Source organism: Mauremys reevesii, linkage group 7 (assembly GCF_016161935.1).
Source record: "Mauremys reevesii isolate NIE-2019 linkage group 7, ASM1616193v1, whole genome shotgun sequence".
In the NCBI taxonomy this organism is placed as follows: domain Eukaryota; kingdom Metazoa; phylum Chordata; order Testudines; family Geoemydidae; genus Mauremys; species Mauremys reevesii.
This window is the reverse complement of record NC_052629.1, coordinates 2,101,259-2,120,479: the sequence shown is the minus strand read 5'-3', so window position 1 is coordinate 2,120,479 and position 19,221 is coordinate 2,101,259. Positions and strand designations below refer to the sequence as shown.

Here is a 19,221-nt window from a genome sequence, read left to right as displayed (position 1 = left end):
CCCTGCCCCACACCCCCTGCCCTGGACCTCCTGCCTCACACACCTGCCCTGCCGCACAGCTCCTGCCCCCAGAGACCCTGCCCCACACACCTCCTGCCCCTGACATCCTGCCCCACACACCTCCTGCCCCAGAGACCCTGCCCCACACCCCTGCCCCCAGAGACCCTGCCCACACACCCTGCCCCTGACCTCCTGCCTCACACACCTCCTGCCCCACACACCTCCTGCCCCCCAGAGACCCTGCCCCACACACCTGCCCCTGACATCCTGCCCCACACACCTCCTGCCCCCAGAGACCCTGCCCCACACACCTCCTGCCCCCACAGACACCTCCTCCTTCCCCACACACCCTGACTCTGACATCCTGCCCACAGAGACCTGCCCCCACCCTGCCCCCCCCATCCTCCCCACACAGAGGCCTTGCCCCTCACACCCCACCTCCTTCCCCCCCCACAGAGTGAGATCCTGCTCCCACACCCCGTCTCCTCCCCCCATGCTCCCACTTGTTGCCTCCCCGCACTGTCCCGCCCAGACCCTGCCTCTCACCCCCCACCCTGGCAATAGCGCTGGGGAGCCCCTGACCCCCAGCACGGCGGGATCTCGGCACACACGGATGCCCGTTAGTCGTGTTCCTCACGCAGGGCACCATGCACGCTCCTGGGAAGAGCCAACCTCTGGTCTGCGCACCGGCTGCACCCTGTATTCAGATGGGCACTGGCTGCCGGGCCCAGCCCGCGGGGGGGGGGGGGCTGCCTCTTTGCTTCCCACTTCCGCCTCCCCCTCCTCACCAGGCTGAAGTTGGTTCTTTATTCCCAGCAACTTAGTCAAAGGCCAATATTATTGGACAATATGTCAGTGTAACAGTAATTTGATGGAAAGTTCATCAGACTAATGACTGAATGTGACAAACCTTTAAATGACTGATTATTTATTAATTAAATAATCCAATAAGGAGCTGGGGTTTGACTGGCTGTACAGGACAAAATAAATCTCGGGTCACCCCAAGTGACACGTCCCTGCCCCCGCTATTTCGTTACAAAGAGATGAAGATACGTCACTCCCAGAGGTGACACTTTCTCTCTGGTCAGACATTTCCCCCACATTTTATGTTGTGGTTTCGTTTTTAGGAAACATACAATATGCATGTAAATAATTGGCCAATTTGTTCCAAATCCAATTGTAATGTTTTCACAAAAGTTATAAGCCAGTTACGAATGAAGGTGTTTATAGGAACTTTGGTTGAGTGTTCAGTCAAATAAGCATAGGAAAAATGGCCACATTTATCAAAAGTTGTGTTACAGCAATATAAAAAAAAGGGTTATGATTTTTGTTGGGTCTTTTGTACAGCAGCAATATGGCTTGATAGGCTTTAATGGAATTGGAGAACGCCAGCAGTGGCTAGAATCGCTCCACTTCCTCTCCTTCCTAATTCCCAAAGTCCCTGGTGGAATGGAGATCCCTTCCTTCCTTGGCCAGCCCGTACGTTGAGCACCTTTGTGGAAACACACAAAATGGTGCCTGGTGTTGTATGTTGCCTCAACAACCTTGTACCTATCATGACTTTAATCAACTCTACTGTGTATGCAAATCATGTGGATGACTTCTATTGAACTAAGCAATATTTGAACCATTAGCACTCTGTTCGACTTGCATGGAAACGTGCTACAGAGAGGGCAGCAGAAGGATTTTTTGGAAGTAGGTGCATTACATTTTAATCTGAATCGTCCATGAATGGCATTTGAAAAGAGGTCGGGCGTTACTCTGAGATGCAGCCACCACAGTGTGTCTTGTTCTCTTTCCAGCTGAGATTTCTATGCACGATAGCAAGCAAGTGGAAAGAGCGAAAAGTCTCATTTTTTAAATTTTCGATGATCAGACTTAACTGCTAGTGTTCTGAGTAAGCAGCAGGTTCATCATTAGTGAAATGCCGTGTACTCGGTGATGTCATCCATTTCTCCCGGATGGTGGAACTGTAAAAAGTTGTTATTTATGAACATGAAAATATTTGAATGGATTGAGCAAGCGTTGTTGTTCGTGCTGATCGCCAGCAACACCGATAGGTCAGCATCCCTGAGGGTTTGTATGCTCAGAGACCTAGGGTGACCAGATGTCCCGATTTTATAGGGACAGTCCTGATTTTGGGGTCTTTTTCTTATATAGGCTCCTATTACCCCCCACCCCGTCCCGATTTTTCACATTTGCTGTCTGGTCACCCTACAGAGACCCTGCTTTGCACAGACGGGAATTCCTTCATACATTTCTGCACAGAACTGCTGCCTAACCTGGCACGGTCTGCCTCTCCCTAAGGAGCTTTGTGTATCTAATCCTGACACAACCAACAACTGCCCCAAACTTCCACATGGAGGGAAAACTCTGCTCGTGGGGAGTGTGCAGAAGGGCCAATAACGGTGCTTAATAGATTCAGGGCCGGTGCAACCATTTAGGCGACCTAGGTGGTCGCCTAGGGCGCTAGGATTTGGGGGGCGCCATTTTCTTCGGCACTGACCGTGGTGGCTGGATCTTTGGCCGCCCCGATCACCGCCGGCATTTAGGCGGAGGGAGCTGGGGCAGGGGAGCACGGGGAGGGCCTCCTGCAGCAAGTGTGTGTGGGGGGGCAGCACGCAGGGGAACTCCCCGCCCCAGCTCACCCCTGCCCCACCTCCTCCCTGAGCACGTCATGGCTGCTTCACTTCTCCCGCCTCCCAGGCTTGCGGTGCCAATCAGCTTAGGTGCCGCAAGCCTGGGAGGTGGGAGAAGTGAAGCAGTGACGGCGTACTCGGGGTGGAGATGGAGCAGGGGTGAGCTGGGGGGGGGCACCTCAGGGCGGAGGGGGAGAGCTGCATCGGGGGGGGGCTCAGAGCGGGGGCAGGGAGGGCACAAGGTGGAAGTTTCACCTACGATGCGAAACATCCTTGCACTGGCCCTGAATAGATTCAGAGCTTTTCGGGCCAGAGGGAACTGTCAGCTCGGCTGGTCGGAGCTCCTGTATATCACCATCGAATTTCATCCAGTCACTCCTGTGCTGAGCCCAGTGCCAACTTCTGTTTGACTAAAATACACCTTCTAGAATGGCGTCCACTCTTGGCTTGAAGATAGCAAGAGAGGGTGAATCTGTCACTCACCATGTGGCTTGTTCCAGCAGCTAATCACCCGCACTGTTAAAAACAGGGGCCTTTTTTCTCATGGGCACATGCCTGGCTTCATCTTCCAGCCAGGTTCTTATTCTGCCTTTATCTGCTAGGTTAAAGAGCCCTTTGAGTACCCATTGCTTTGTCCCTACGAAGGTCGGACTATACCATCGTCAAGTCCCGTCTCAATCTTCTTTCTGATTCACTAAACAGGTTGAGCTCGTTACGTCTACCACTGTCAGGTGTTTTCTCCAGCCCTTGTTGGCGGCTCTCTCCTGTGCTCACGCTGATTTTTCAACATTCTTTTTCAAATGTGGACCCTAGAACGGGATGCAGTACAGACGCTCCCCGACTTACGCATGGCGTTCTGTGCCGAAACACCTTGCGTAAGTTGAATTTTGCGTAAGTCGGGAACATATACCCAACAATTATGCAAAAAAAAAGCTTATGGAACTTTTTCCGTAAGTCCAGATTTGCGGAAGTCGGGTTTACGTACCCTGAGGAGCATCTGCGTTCTAGTATTGGTCTCACCAATGCCATAGACAGAGGGACAATCACCTCCGTGCTACTCATTACATCTTTTTATACATCCCAGGATCACATTAGCCCTTTTTGGCACAACATCACACTGGGAGCTCGCGTTCAATTGCTTGTCCACTTCATTAATGACTTGGATCATGGAGTGGAGAATGTGCTTATGAAATTTGCAGATGACACTACAGTGAGAGGGGTTGCAAGCACTTCAGAGGATGGGATGAGAATCCAAAATGAGCACAACAAACTGGAGAATTGGTCTGAAACCAACAAGATTAAATGTAATAAAGATAAGTACATTTAAGAAGGAAAAATCAAAAGCATAAATACAGTACAGGAAATAACTGAGTAGGCGGTAGTAAAGCAGGAAAGGATCTGGGGTTCATAGTGGATCACAAATCGAATATGAGCCACCAATGTGATGCAGTGGTGAGAAAAGGTACTATCATTCCAGGGTGTATTAACAGGAGTGTCGTATGTAGGACACGGGAGGTCATGGTGCCGCTCTAGCTGGCACTGGGGCGGCCTCAGATGGAATACTGCGTCCAGTTTTGGGCTCTACACTTTAAAAAAGGGACAAGCCAGAGCAGAGTAAGAAAAATGACAAAGGGTTTAGAAAACCTGCCATACAAGGAAAGGTTTAAAACACTGGGCACATTTACTCTTGAGAGAAGATGACGGCGGGAGGGGACCTGTGAAGGGCCGTTAAAGAGGACAGTGATCAGTTTTTCTCCATGTCCACTGACGTTCGGACGAGAAGTAATCGGCTTAATCGGCAGCAAGGGAAATTTAGGTTGGATATTAGGAAAAACTTTCTAACGCTAAGGCTAGCTTAGCTCTGGAACAGGGTTCCCAAAGGAGAGGGTGGAAACCCGTCGTTGGAGGTTTTTAAGAACAGGTTAGACAAATGCCCGATGCAGGATCAGGCTATGATGACATTGACCCTACCAACACCCTGTCCAGGGATTATTTCATCTTCATCTGTCGTAATGAGAACCGAAATAGAGTTACCTCGTGTTGGGTGCAACACCTTCCGTGTTAGAGAATTATCGTTATCATTTTTAGTAACTGGAATGATGTTTTACTGATGGCTACATGAGACCTCTGCCACATGTCTACCAAATTCCTTCATAACTGCAACCTTCCGTCAGCACCTACAGACACTGCTTAAGCAATAATTCATCCTGTTCTCCATTTGATTCGATGGCCTGAAACAGGCGCCCACCAGGGCCCCACTCTGGGCTCTGTTAGTTAGCACCTGGAGTCACATGCATTCAAGATCTGTGGTTCTGAGTGACCAATAACTGCGAAACAGGTAATGGTGTCTTTACTTTAGAGTGCTCCCCCAGACACACACGCTCTGCTCCTCCTAAACAGGTTATAACCAGTCATGAGAAGGTCCCACCACGGTGCAGGAATGCCAGTTGTATACTTTTCCCCCTCACAAATAAGAATTTCTAATCCCTCTTACTGGTGACCCAGACTCCCGGCATTGGGAGACACGCAACTGAAAAATATCTCCTCTTCAGGCTCTTTGCCACAGCAGCTCAATTTGCTGATGACACCTTGAGTTTGTACCTTGTTTGCCTCCTTAGCACTCTCCCCTGGCACTGGTTCTTTAATGCCCTCCTAGCTGCTCCAGCTGGTCTCCCACCAAGCAGGGTAGCCCCTCAGCCTGAGAGATGCCGGCCATCCCATTTGTACAGCCCCCGTCTCCTACCGGAACGGGACCCAGTGCTCCACAAAACCAAAACCTTGAGCCTCGCACCAGTCACGCAGCCAACCGTTCATCGGCGGTGTTGTCTCCCATCTCATTCATTGGACCAATAGGAACTCTGAGAAGATCACTTGGACTTTCCCATTTTTTCAGATTATATTTACATTCACACCTAATCTACCTAGGTAACCAGAAAGCAAACAGAGCTGTGCTGTCCAAGTGATAGATTTTGGCTGGGGTTGGGTTACAAACCACTTGAATGTGGGGGAAGGGGGGATGAAATGTTGTTCTTATTGTATGAGTAAAGGGCAGTAGAACTGTACTTAGCCTGTGATGATTTGAAGGCATCAAGAGAGTGGGTGGGGACCTGTCCCTCTCCACTGTTTAAAGACAGAGCTGATTAGGCTCAATAGATAGTCTTTTGTTCTGTTAAGTGACCACTGCAGCTGAAATCACTGACAATCAGGTCTAAGTGCTTAGTCCTGTTGTGGGGACAGTGTTCCTGTGGGTACAGTGTTTTTGTGTAAGAGACAGCCCAGACTGCACTAGCAGCGAGTGAGGTTCCCGCACTGAGAGCTCAGCTGAAATCACTGAGAGCTGGTGGAACCTCAAGAGACCAACTCACAGAGATCACAGTGGTAGGTGACAGCAGAAGGTGACTGTGCAGGGCCATTGGCAACAGAGCGGTGGAGTGAACGGTGGCACAACGAACAGCCATGGCCAGAGCGAACTGTGCCTTTTTGTCCCCCACCTGGGAGGTGTACTCACGTGAAAGTGAAGTCTGAGTCTCCACTGACCAAGGACAACACCGGTGAGTGGAGTGCGGTGGAGGGAAAAGTGAGGGGCACGTTAAATAAAAGACGGTTACTCACCTGTAGTAACTGGTGTTCTTCGAGATGTGTTGCTCCTATCCATTCCATGTAGGTGATTCCCAAGCCTTACCTAGGCGGTGGGGTCGGAATGAGACGTGGCGGAGTGTAATACCGCAGAGCCGAAGGCTGCGTCGTCTTTAGACTGCTGCACCAACGCGTAGTGTGAAGCGAAGGTATGGACTGAAGACCAGGTGGCCGCTCTACAGATGTCCTGGATGGGGACATGAGCCAGGAAAGCGGCTGATGAGGCATGTGCCCTCGTGGAGTGGGCAGTGAGTCGGCATGGGGGAACGCGAGCAAGCTCGTAACACGTTCTGATGCAGGACGTCACCCAGGAAGAAATCCTCTGTGAGGAGACTGGCTCTCCTTTCATGCGGTCAGCTATCGCCACAAAGAGCTGGGACGAACGCCGAAAGGGCTTCGTGCGGTCGATGTAGAACGCGAGCGCTCGGCGGACGTCGAGGGTATGCAGCTGCTGTTCCCGAGGTGAGGCATGCGGCTTCGGGAAGAAGACCGGGAGGAAGATCTCCTGGTTGAGATGGAAGGGCGACACCACCTTGGGGAGGAAGGCCGGGTGTGGGCGAAGCTGCACCTTGTCCCTGTGAAAGACGGTATATGGGGGGCCCGCCGTCAGGGCGCGGAGCTCTGAGACCCGTCTGGCGGATGTGATCGCCACGAGGAAGGCCGTCTTACAGGTAAGATGGAGGAGAGAGCAAGTAGCAAGGGGCTCGAAGGGTGGGCCCATGAGCTGGACGAGGACCAGGTTAAGATCCCATGTCGGAGCAGGAGGCCGCACCTGCGGGTATAGACGGTCTAACCCCTTAAGGAATCGCGACACCATCGGGTTGGAGAAGATCGAGCGACCTCCTATAGCTGGTCGAAATGCTGACAGCGCTGCGAGGTGCACTCTAAGGGACGAGATGGCAAGACCTTGACCTTTGAGGTACCAAAGGTAGTCGAGGACAGTCTGGATGGGGGCCGAGAAAGGGTTGATATCTCTCTGGTCGCACCAGAGAGCAAAGCGCTTCCACTTGGCGAGGTAAGTAGTTCGCGTTGAAGGTTTCCTGCTTTCGAGCAGCACTTGCTGCACCGCTGCGGAGCAATGTCTCTCTCGGTCAACCACTCAGGAACCAAGCTGTGAGATGCAGCGATTGCAGGTTCGGGTGACGAAGCCTGCCGAGGTCCTGGGTTATGAGGTCCGGCCACAGCGGAGGGAATGGGTTCCCGAGCCGACAACTCGAGCAGCAGGGTATACCAATGCTGTCTCGGCCAGGCCGGAGCGACGAGTATGATGCGGGCTCTGTCTCTCCGGATCTTGAGCAACACTCGGTGGACGAGCGGAAACGGAGGAAACGCGTAGAGAAGAGGCTCTGTCCATGACAGGAGAAACGCATCTGAGAGGGATCCTGGAGCTTGGCCTTGGAAGGAGCAGAACCTGTGGCATTTGCGGTTGGTCCGGGAAGCAAAGAGGTCTATCTGGGGAAAGCCCCACCTCTGGAAGATGGAATAAGCCACATCTGGGCGAAGGGACCACTCGTGAGAGGCGAAGGACCTGCTGAGGCGGTCGGCCAACGTGTTCTGCGCTCCCGGCAGAAAAAACGCTTCGAGGCGAATCGAATGGGCTACGCAGAAATCCCAGAGGAGCAACGCCTCGTTGCAAAGAGGAGAGGACCGCGCTCCGCCCTGCCTGTTGACATAAAACATGGCTGTGGTGTTGTCCGTGTAGACCGCTACACAGCGGTTTTGCAGGTGAGGCCGAAAGGCGAGACAAGCTAAGCGGATCGCTCTCAGCTCTCGGACGTTGATATGGAGGGAGAGCTCCTGGGGTGACCAGAGACCCTGGGTGTGTTGGTCTCCTACGTGAGCCCCCCAGCCGAGCGCCGAGGCGTCCGTCGTCAGGGTGATTGATGGGCGAGGCGGGCGGAACGGAACTCCCTCGCAGACCGTTTCTGAGTCCAGCCACCAGGTGAGACTCTGGAGAGCGGGCTCTGCCACCGTCACTACCATGTCTAGGGGATCGCGATGAGGGCGGTACACCGACGCCAGCCACATTTGGAACGGGCGAAGTCGGAGTCTGGCGTGCGCAGTCACGAATGTGGACGCTGCCATGTGACCGAGGAGGCGGAGGCAGGATCGCACCGTTGTTGTCGGAAAAGCCTGCAGTGCCCGAATGAGGGAGGCCAACGTCTCGTGCCGAGTGCGAGGTAGGCACGCTCTGGCCAGATTGGAGTCTAGGACCGCTCCTATGAACTCCACTCTTTGCGCTGGAACTAGGAGGGACTTCTCGGTGTTGACAAGGAGGCCGAGAGACCGGAACAGATGTAGAATCTCGGTTACTTGATTCGCCACCAGTGCTTGGGAGCGGCCCCGAATCAGCCAGTCGTCGAGATATGGGTAGACGTGGATGCGGCGACGGCGGAGGGCTGCGGCGACGACCGCCATGCACTTGGTGAATACCCTCGGCGCGGTGGAGAGGCCGAAGGGGAGCACTGCGAACTGGTAATGAGCTCCGTTGACCAGGAAGCGCAGGAAGCGTCTGTGGGGGGGGTAGATTGCCACATGAAAGTAGGCATCCCTCATGTCGAGGGCAGCAAACCAGTCTCCAGGATCCAGGGAAGGGATAATGGACCCCAAGGTCACCATCCGAAACTTGAGCTTGCACAGGTATCTGTTGAGCTCGCGGAGGTCTAAGATGGGACGAAGGCCTCCTTTCGCCTTGGGGATGAGGAAGTATCTGGAATAGAATCCCCTGCCTCGTCTGCTGGGAGGCACCTCCTCGATGGCACCCACGCTCAACAGAGACTGGACCTCCTGCAAGAGGACTTGCTCGTGAGAGGGGTCCCTGAGGAGGGACAGGGAGGGTGGGTGGGCGGGAGGGGCGAACGAACTGTAGGCGGTAGCCGTACTGGACCATGCTGAGGACCCAGCTGTCTGATGTTACAGATGACCACGCCTGAAGGAAGCGGGAAAGGCGATCGGAAAACAGAAGGGGTGGATCCTGATTGGAGAGAGGTAAGCGGCCCTCGGGCGTCCCGTCAAAAGGCCGACTTTGGGCCCTGAGGGGCCTTGGACGATCCCTGGCTTTGGTTCCGCCGTCCGCCCGATGGTCTGCGGCGGAAGGGGGCCGAGCGCCGATTGTTAGGCGGGCGAGGTCTGTTGTATTGGAAAGGGCGATAAGGTTGCTGTCGGAAAGGACGCCTTTGGGTGGCCGGCGTGTGCATCCCTAATGTGCGGATCGCCACTCTGCCGTCCTTCAGGGTTTGAATGCGGGTATCAGTCTTTTCTGAAAATAGACCCTGCGTCTCGAAAGGAAGGTCCTGGAGCGTGTACTGGACCTCCGGCGGCAGAGTAGAGGACTGGAGCCATGCGATGCGTCGCATGGTTACCCCTGACGCTATGGTCCTGGCCCCCGAGTCCGCTGCGTCTACCGCTGCCTTAATTAAGGTACGGGAAGCCAGCTTTCCTTCCTCCAGCAGTGCCGAGAACTCCCGGCGGGAATCCTGCGGGGTAAGCTCTGCGAATTTGGCTAGGCAGCCCAAGATGTTGAATGTATATCTGGAGAGCAAAGCCATTTGGTTGGCGATACGAAGTTGGAGGCCGCCCGCTGAGTAAATTTTTCGGCCTAACAGGTCCATGCGCTTGGACTCCTTCGCTTTTGGCGCTGCAGCGGGCTGGCCGTGTCGCTCCCGGTCATTGACAGATTGGACAACTAGAGAGTCCGGAGCCGGGTGAACATACAGGTATTCGTAGCCCCTCGGGGGGACCGAGTACTTTCTCGACTCCGCGCGCTGTAGGCGGGACGGAGGAGGGGGACTGCCAGATAGCGGCATTGTTTTTCTGTATTGTTCGGATGAAGGGGAGCGCCACCTGGCGGGCGTCCTCCCCCACCACGTCCGTGATGGGGTCCTCGACCTCCTGGACTTCTTCCACGGGTAAGTTGATGGCCTTAGCTACCCTTCTAAGAAGGTCCTGGTGAGTCTTGAGGTCGATCGGCGGGGGCTCCGACGGTGCCGCCCCTGCCACCGCCTCATCGGGGGAGGAGGATGAGGAAGGACCCGGTAGCACCTCCTCCGGTGCCTGTACCGTGTCTGCGGGAACCGCGTCATGCCCCAAGTGCGTGCCGTGATCGGCGGGCTGAGGAGTGGGGGACGGAGGTGGCCTGCTTACAGTGGCTACCGGTACCGACCGCACCGAGCCTGGTTGACGCGGCGGGAGGGGGGGCCCCTGTTCATGTTCGGCCCAAGGGACCCAGAATCCCCATTGCTGCGGTCCATGTTCTGGCGGGAGGGACCCCGCCCGGAAGTCAACTGCGCTGCCCCCAGGGGAGGCGACGGAGGGCTCTCTTGATGGCCAGGGAGGAGCCGAAGTGGTGGCCGGGCGGGCATCCGGTGCCGGAGTAAAGGGCCCCCGCGGTGCCGGCGGACGGTGCCGGTCGTCGCGGTGCCGGGAGCTCGACCGGCGGCGCCGGGAGCTCGACCTTCGGCCCCGGGAGCTCGACCTTCGGCCCCGGGAGCTCGACCGGCGGCCCCGGGAGCTCGACCGGCGGCGTCGGGAGCTCGACCGGCGGTGCCGGGAGCTCGACCGACGGCGCCGGGAGGCAGATCTGGACCGCGTGCGGCGGCGCCTGGAGCGACTCCACGACTCTCGACGCCTCCCGCGGTGCCTAGAGCCGGACCTGTTACGGTGCCGGCGACTCGGCGACCGGGACTTGGAACGTCGCCGGGAGTGCGACCGGTACCGCGACTGGGAGCGGTACCGGGACTGCGACCGGCGAGGAGACGGGGAACGTCGTGACGTGGATCGTCGTGCCCGGTGCTGCGGAGAGCGGTGCCGTGAGCGAAGCAGGACGCGACCTGGCGGCGGTGCTGCGATCGGCTCGGGCGCCCGGGGACGGGGGTCGCATTGGAAGTGGCTTCCCAATAGACTTGAGAGTCCGCACCGGTAGCACCGGCCGCTGAGCGCTTGCATCAGCGGTAAGTTCGATTAAATGTCTTGCCGTCGCGAACGCTTCGGGCGTGGACGGCAGCCTCAGCTCCTCGTCGGTGGGCACCGGGGAGCTGGGCGGTGTCGGACTCGACGGGCCTTGCGGCGCCGGAGTCGACGACACGGTGCACGTTTTGTGCACAGCCTCAGCCTGCACCGTTACAGTCGGAGGCGGCTGGGCTAACGGTCTCTTTTGCTTGTCCGAGACCGTCTTCGGCACTTTGCGCTTCTTTCCCGGGGAGACAGAGCGGTGCCGGGTCTTCGGTGCCGGGTGCCGAGCTGCCTCCTCGGCACCGGGGCGGCTGGGTGAGGTCGGCGCGCCGCTAGTCAAGGCAGTCTTTGGCGCCGCCGGTGCTGGTGCCGGAGGTTGGAGGGCCGACTCCATGAGGAGTTGCTTCAATCGCGAGTCCCGCTCCTTCCTCGTGCGAGGCTTAAAAGCGACGCAAATGGGGCACTTGTCCGACCGGTGAGCCTCTCCGAGACAGCGGAGGCAGGCGTCGTGCGAGTCACTCACCGGCATAGACCGCTGGCAAGCCGCGCAGGGCTTGAAACCCGCCGGTCCGGGCATAAGCCCGCACCGGGGCGGAAGAAGAGGGCTAACCCCTCTAACTCCCTAATGAATTATACCACTAACTATAGAACTATTAAGAAAACTTTAACGACTATGATAACTATATACAGTAACTAAGGGAGAACGCTAAGCTGTGGAGGACAGGAGAGCACTCCACTGTTCCTACTAGCCGTCACGGGCGGAAAGAAGGAACTGAGGAGCGGACGGGCCGGCTGGGGTATATATACGCCGCCATGGCGGCGCCACTCCAGGGGGCGCCAGCCGGCCCGCCGGAGTTGCTAGGCTAAAAATGTTCCGAAGAGCCGTGCACGCGCGGCGCGCACACCTACATGGAATGGATAGGAGCAATCACTCGAAGAAGAACCATTTGTTTGTTGGACTATATTTTAGTCACTTTGCTTCAGAATGCTAGATTTGTGACTGGGAATGGAAACTTATATAAATATGTTTCCCATTGGCCATTATCTTTGAAAAATCATGGTGATCGGGGGAGGTCCCGGATGACTGGAAAAAAAGCTAATGTAGTGCCCATCTTTAAAAAAAGGGAAGAAGGAAGATCCAGGGAACTACAGGCCAGTCAGTCTCACCTCAGTCCCTGGAAAAATCATGGAACAGGTCCTCAAGGAATCAATCCTGAACCACTTAAAGGAGGGGAAAGTGATCAGGAACAGTCAGCATGGATTCACCAAGGGCAAGTCATGCCTGACTAACCTAATTGCCTTCTATGATGAGATAACCGGCAGTTATAAGGGGAAAGCAGTGGATGTGCTATTTCTGGACTTTAGCAAAGCTTTTGATACAGTCTCCCACAGTATTCTTGCCAGCAAGTTAAAGAAGTCTGGGCTGGATGAATGGACGGTAAGGTGGATAGAAAACTGGCTAGATGGTCGGGCTCAATGGGTAGTGCTCAATAGTTCCATGTCTAGTTGGCAGTCGGTATCAAGTGGAGTGCCCCAAGGGTCGGTGCTGGGGCCGGTTTTGTTCAATATCTTCATTAACGATCTGGAGGATGGTGTGGACTGCACCCTTAGCAAGTTTGCAGATGACACTAAACTGGGAGGAGTGGTTGATACACTGGAGGGTAGGGCTAGGATACAGAGGGACCTAGACAAATTAGAGGATTGGGCCAAAAGAAATATGATGAGATTCAACAAGGACAAGTGCAGAGTCCTGCACTTAGGACGGAAGAATCCCATGCACTGCTACAGACTAGGGACCGAATGGCTGGGCAGCAGTCCTGCAGAAAAGGACCTAGGGGTTACAGTGGACGAGAAGCTGGATAGGAGTCGACAGTGTGCCCTTGTTGCCAAGAAGGCTAATGGCATTTTGGGTTGTATAAGTAGGGGCATTTCCAGCAGATTGAGGGATGTGATCATTCCCCTCTATTCAGCACTGGTGAGGCCTAATTTGGAGCACTGTGTCCAGTTTTGGGCCCCACACTACAAGAAGGATGTGGATAAATTGGAGAGAGTCCAGCGGAGGGCAACAAAAATGATTAGGGGGCTGGAGCACATGACTTATGAGGAGAGGCTGAGGGAACTGAGATTGTTTAGCCTGCAGAAGAGACGAATGAGGGGGGATTTGATAGCTGCTTTCAACTATCCGAAAGGCGGTTCCAAAGAGGATGGATCTAGACTGTTCTCAGTGGTAGAAGATGACAGAACAAGGAGTAATGGTCTCAAGTTGCAGAGAGGGAGGTTTAGGTTGGACATTAGGAAAAACTTTTTCACTAGTAGGTGGTGAAGAACTGGAATGGGTTACCTAGGGAGGTGGTGGAATCTCCTTCCTTAGAGGTTTTTAAGGTCAGGTTTGACAAAGCCCTGGCTGGGATGATTTAGTTGGGTTTGGTCCTGCTTTGAGCAGGGGGTTAGACTAGATGACCTCCTGAGGTCCCTTCCAACCCTGAGATTCTATGATTCTATGAAGATTTTTAAAATGCAGTATTTGCCAAGGTTGTTATCTCACATTGTTACTATCTTGGGAGGTCATTATGTTGGGGAGTTTCTGTACTAAACATTTTTATTATAATTAATTTTTACATAAGAATGGTCATACTGGGTCAGACCAATGGTCCATATAGCCCAGTACCCTGTCTTACAACAGTGGTCAAGGCCAGGTGCTTCAGAGGGAATGAACAGCACAGGTAGTCATCAAGTGATCCATTCCCTGTTGCCCATTCCCAGCTTCTGGCAAACAGGCTAGGGACACTCAGAGCATGGTGTTGCATCCCTCTCATCCTGGCTAATAGCCACAGATGGACCTGTTCTCCAGGAATTTATCTAGTTCTTTTTAAAATCCTGTTATAGTTTTGGTCTTCACAGCATCCCCTGGCAAAGAGTTCCCTGGGTTGACTTTATATTGTGTGAAGAAATACTTCCTTTTGTTTTTTTAAATCTGCTGCCTATTAATTTCATTGGGTGACTGCTAGTTCTTGTGTTGTGTGAAGGATTAAATAAAATTTCCTTATTCACTTTCTTCACACCAGTCAAGATTTTGTAGACCACTATCATATCCCCATTAGTCATCTCTTTTCTAAGCTGAAAATTCCCAGTTACTTTAATCTCTCCTCCTGTTTCATACCCCTCATCATTTTAGTTGCCCATCTCTGTACCTTTTCCAATTCCAATATATATTTTTTAGGATGGGTGACCAGATCTACACACACTATTCAAGGTGTGCACGTACCATGGATTTATATAGAGGCAATATGATATTTTCTGTCTTATTATCTATCCCTTTCTTAATGATTCCCAACATTGTTTGCTTTTGTGACTGATGCTGCACATGGAGTGGATGTTTTCAGAGAACTATCCACAATGACTCCAAGATCTCTTCCTTGAGTGTTAACAGCTAATTCAGATGCCATCATTTTGTATGTATAGTTGAGATTGCTTTCCAATGTGCATTACTTTGCATTTATCAACATTGAATTTAATTTGCCATTTTGTTGCCCAGTCACCCAGTTTTATGAGATCCCTTTGTAGCTCTTCGCAGTCTGCCTGGGACTTAACTATCTTGAATAGTTTTGTATCATCTGCAAATTTTGCCACCTCACTGTTTACCATTTTTCCAGATGAATATGTTCAATAGGACTGGTCCCAGTACTGACCCCTCAAGGATACCACTATTTATCTCTCTACATTCTGAAAACTGATAATTTATTCCTACCCTTTGTTTCCCATCTTTTAACCAGTTACTGATCCATGAGCGGACCTTCCCTCTTACCCCATGATGGCTTACTTTTCAAAAGTCAATTTAAATTAAATAAATTTTTTTTAAATTATATATATTTTTTAGAAATCTAGATCTGTTATGTGTTTTGGTGTAACTTGCATTTTCCTTATGTTAAATTTGCATTATCCTAACAAAACATTTACTTTATTCACTTTCTTCACATCAGTCAAGATTTTATAGACCTCTAGCATATCCCCCCTTAGTTGTTTCTTTTCTAAGCTGAAAATTCCCAGTCATTTTAATTTCTTCTCCTGTTTCATACCCCTAATCATTTTAGTTGCCCATCTCTGTACCTTTTGCATTTCCAGTATGTCTTTTTTGGGATGGGGTAACCAGATCTGCACACAGTATTCAAGGTGTACATGTGCCATGGATTTATATAGAGGCAATATGATATTTTCTGTCTTATTATCTATCCCTTTCTTAAAAAAGCAAAGGTTTCAGAGTAGCAGCCGTGTTAGTCTGTATTGCAAAAAGAACATAAGCTTTCGTGGGCTACATCCAATGAAGTGGACTGTAGCCCACGAAAGCTTATGCTCAAATAAATTTGTTAGTCTCTAAGGTGCCACAAGTGCTCCTGTTCTTTTTAAAAAAGCAAACAGAATGTTGGGAATCACTGACTGCCGCTGCACACTGAGTGGATGTTTTCAGAGAACTATCCACAATGACTGCAAGATCTTTCTTGAGTGTTAACAGCTAATTCAGACTCCTTCATTTTGTATGTATAGTTGAGATTGTTTTCCAATGTACATTACTTTGCATTTATCAACATTAAATTTCATCTGCCATTTTTGTTGCCCAGTCACCCAGTTTTGTGAGATCCCTCTGTAATTCTTCGCAGTCTGCCTGGGACTTAACTATCTTGAATAGTTTTGTATCATCTGCAAATTTTGCCACCTCACTGTTTACCCATTTTTCCAGATCATTTATGAATATGTTGAACAGCGCTGGTCCCAGTACCGACCCCTCAGGGATACCACTATTTATCTCTCTCCATTCTGAAAACTGATAATTTATTCCTACCCTTTGTTTCCCATCTTTTAACCAGTTACTGATCCATGAGAGGACTTTCCTCTTACCCCATGATGGCTTACTTTTCAAAAGTCAATTTAAATTAAATACTTTTTTTTAAAATGTATATTTTTTTAGAAATCTAGACCTGTTATGTGTTTTGGTGTAACTCGCATTATTCTTATGTTAAATTTGCATAATCCTAACAAAACATTTACTTTATTCATCTCTCTTTTATATATCTCATTGGTCCTGACACCCCCCCCTCTAAATTCGAACACCCCCCCTAATTTCAATTCCTGGGGAAACCACTGCCTCAGCTAGTAAAGGAACCCAGCCTTGGGCCGTAACTGCCCTGCCCTAAGCAATTTGTCCTTAACTGATACTCTCAGAAGTGTCCCACCAAGGCAGCATCGTTACGCCCCTCTTCATCACAAATCGTGTCGGCTTCGTTGGTTTGTATTCCCTGCAATTCCCTTACTGACGATCCTTCCCCTTGTGATTTCCAAAGCTGGTCGGCCAAGAAAGCTTCATTTTCTCCCATGCGGCACAGTGTTGCTTCCAGCCCATGTCTTTTCTCCTCCAGTCTGGCCAGCAGCTTGCAGTTCAGAGACTGGAAAGCCGGTCTGTCTTCCAGCCAAAAGGAAAACACACCCCAGGCAAGTCGCAGCACTTGTTCCTTCATCCTGTGCATCTGCCAGCTGGGGGAAAGCCGGAGCTAGAACAGGTGCCAGGCTGCCTCTCTAAACTCCCACCAAAACCCACCCAGGTCGCCACTCCTCTGCACCTGGCCATTGACTCACTGCTCACCCCCGCCCGGCAAACCGGGGGGCCACATTGAGGCTTTCAATGCTTGTTCGGCTCCACGCCCTCTGTGAGACACACACAGACCTGTGTCACCAGGGCCGTTCAGGGGCCCAGCCACACAACCCTGCCAGAGAACAAACACACACAACACTCGCCATAGGATCCACACCTTCCCCCTCCGGGCCTCTGGGCTCCGTCTGCCCTGCTAAGGGGTGTCTATGTGTTGGGGGCAAAGGGCTGGGCACCAAACCAATGTCACGGCAGGGTGTTCCTTGTCTCAGCTACAGCAAACCAGTGTCTGGGCCGTGTCCCTTGGGGTGACCGAGTTCATCACAGCCAGCTCCTTAGTCAAACGCCATATTCCAGCTGGAGGCCAGCCGGCCCAACGCCCCACAACAAAGCTTCGGGAGAGCCTGGTCCCAGCAACTTGAGACTGGCCTGGCAGCCAGGGGGCCATGCCACGTGGGGTGATGCAGGACAGCCACAGCCCAGTTCCTTATTTGCTTAGTTAAGTAATAAATAAATCCCTAACCAGGTGTTCCAAGTGTGATCACTTTCAAGCCTGGTAAGTTGGTGATGTTACTAATGACTGAAACTGACCTTGATAGTTTTCAGATAATTTGACCTTTGAATGAGGCACTGGGAGCCCTGGATAAGGAACTGGGCATATGGACCAACTTCACCCTCCCTGCCCCAGCCCAGCCTCTCCCTGCCCCACACTCTCGGTCTCAGCAGCTGCAAATCTCCTGGCTGGCTCTGTCCTTGCGCGGTGGGTGACCTTGAGCAAAGCTGGGGTCACAACTTGCCAGCCCCTGGGTTTCCTGTTTGGGCCCCGTTATTCTTGGCTCTGGGGGAGCATTAGGGGTGGGGGGTTAATGGAGACAAGGCACACGTTTTAACAGAGGGTGATCAGCCTCTGGAATCATTTACCCAGGATCAGGCCGGATTCTCTAAACCGAGTCTGGCTGTTTTTCTAACAGCTCGGCTCCAGGGGTCATTCGGGGACACCCGCAGGCCTGTGCTACCCAGGGGTCAGGCCAGCTGATTGCTGCGGGCCTTGGAATCCAGGACACCTCGGCACAGCGACGCTGCTCAGGCCGCCCCAGTTCCCCCGCCCCACCGAGACAAAGGAAATTGGCTTTGGGTAGAAGCCGATGTCATTTGCAAAGTGAAGGCCACTCAATCGGGGCACAGAACCAGCATCACGTGACCCGAGTGAGGGGTTCGGGCAGCGCACCCTGAACATGTCTCCCCCCGCCCCCCGCTGCGAGGAACCCGCGCTCACGCCGCTCCCTGAAGCCAGCAACCCACTCAGTCCAGCCACGTGTGCAATGAGGCGTGCGGCCCTCCAGCCCGCCCTGCGCTGCACCCCAACGTCCTCCCCCGTGACCTGGGGCTGAGGAGACTGACCCCCCACCCCCCGGCTCTTTGCAAACGTCAGCGCCCCATCTCCTGCATGCCCCAAAGAGGGGCCGAGTTAGCAGCCCAAGCTCACAGCTAGGGAAGCCACGGCAGGCTCGGGGTGAGGGAGCCTGCGGTCCTCATTGAGTGACAGCAGAGAGGCAGTGCTTACCTTAGGCTGGATGCCAGGGGGATGGGCTCCACACAGATTCTCCTGCCGCTGTGCTGCCGCCCTGATCTCACGTTCACCCGCTTCTGTCTGTGCCCTTGTCCTGCAATAGTGGAAGGAGGCCACAGATCTGTGCAACTGCAAGCAATGTCCCCTCCCGCCAGTGAGTGCATCTCCTCCCAGGACCCCATCCTGTAGCATTACACCATGAAGTCTGGACAGCAAGTGACCGCTCCCCCCCCACACACACACACACACTCCTGGCCTTATGAGAGATGGGGCCTTCCTGACCCCTGCAGCAACCCATCAAGCCCTGAAGCATGAGAGCTGACTGGACCAAGCTGAGCATTGGAGCTGGCTGGAGGGCGACCATGCCCTTGTGTAGCAACGTCTGGGGTTTGGCCATTTGTTTGTGTTTCACATGGAGATGGAACCAGCTCATCGAATGTTCTCCCGGCCTGGAACAGCGTCCAAACAGCCTTTTCCCACATGAAGCCCTGAGTTTCTGAACCCCTCCCTCCCTGTCATTCCTCGCTCATTTCCCTCTCCCCACCCCGTGACTCAAGAACCCTGGGCCAAACAACCCCTCCCAACACAAAGGTCAGCAGAGCCACTGCAGGTTGGATTTAACAGCCCCGCGGGTTTCAGTGCTGCGCCCTTCAGGCAAACATGTTCCACTCAGCATTCCTGAGCCACACGCAACTTTGGCAGCCAGGTTCAACAAGGACAAGTGCAGAGTCCTGCACTTAGGACGGAAGAATCCCATTCACTGCTACAGACTAGGGACCGAATGG

At 53.0% G+C, this 19,221-nt stretch overlaps 1 protein-coding gene across 1 annotated transcript in view; it reads right to left on the bottom strand.

Annotated features, from left to right (window-relative positions):
• LOC120369183 (prominin-1-A-like) overlaps positions 1 to 18,456 on the bottom strand; it is a 60,090-nt gene extending 41,634 nt beyond the window's left edge. Inside the window, exon 1 of the mRNA XM_039482169.1 lies at positions 18,431 to 18,456. The gene's annotated coding sequence lies outside the window, so the exon portion shown is untranslated. The remainder of the gene's footprint in view (positions 1 to 18,430) is intronic.
• Between the last annotated feature and the right edge of the window lie 765 nt (positions 18,457 to 19,221).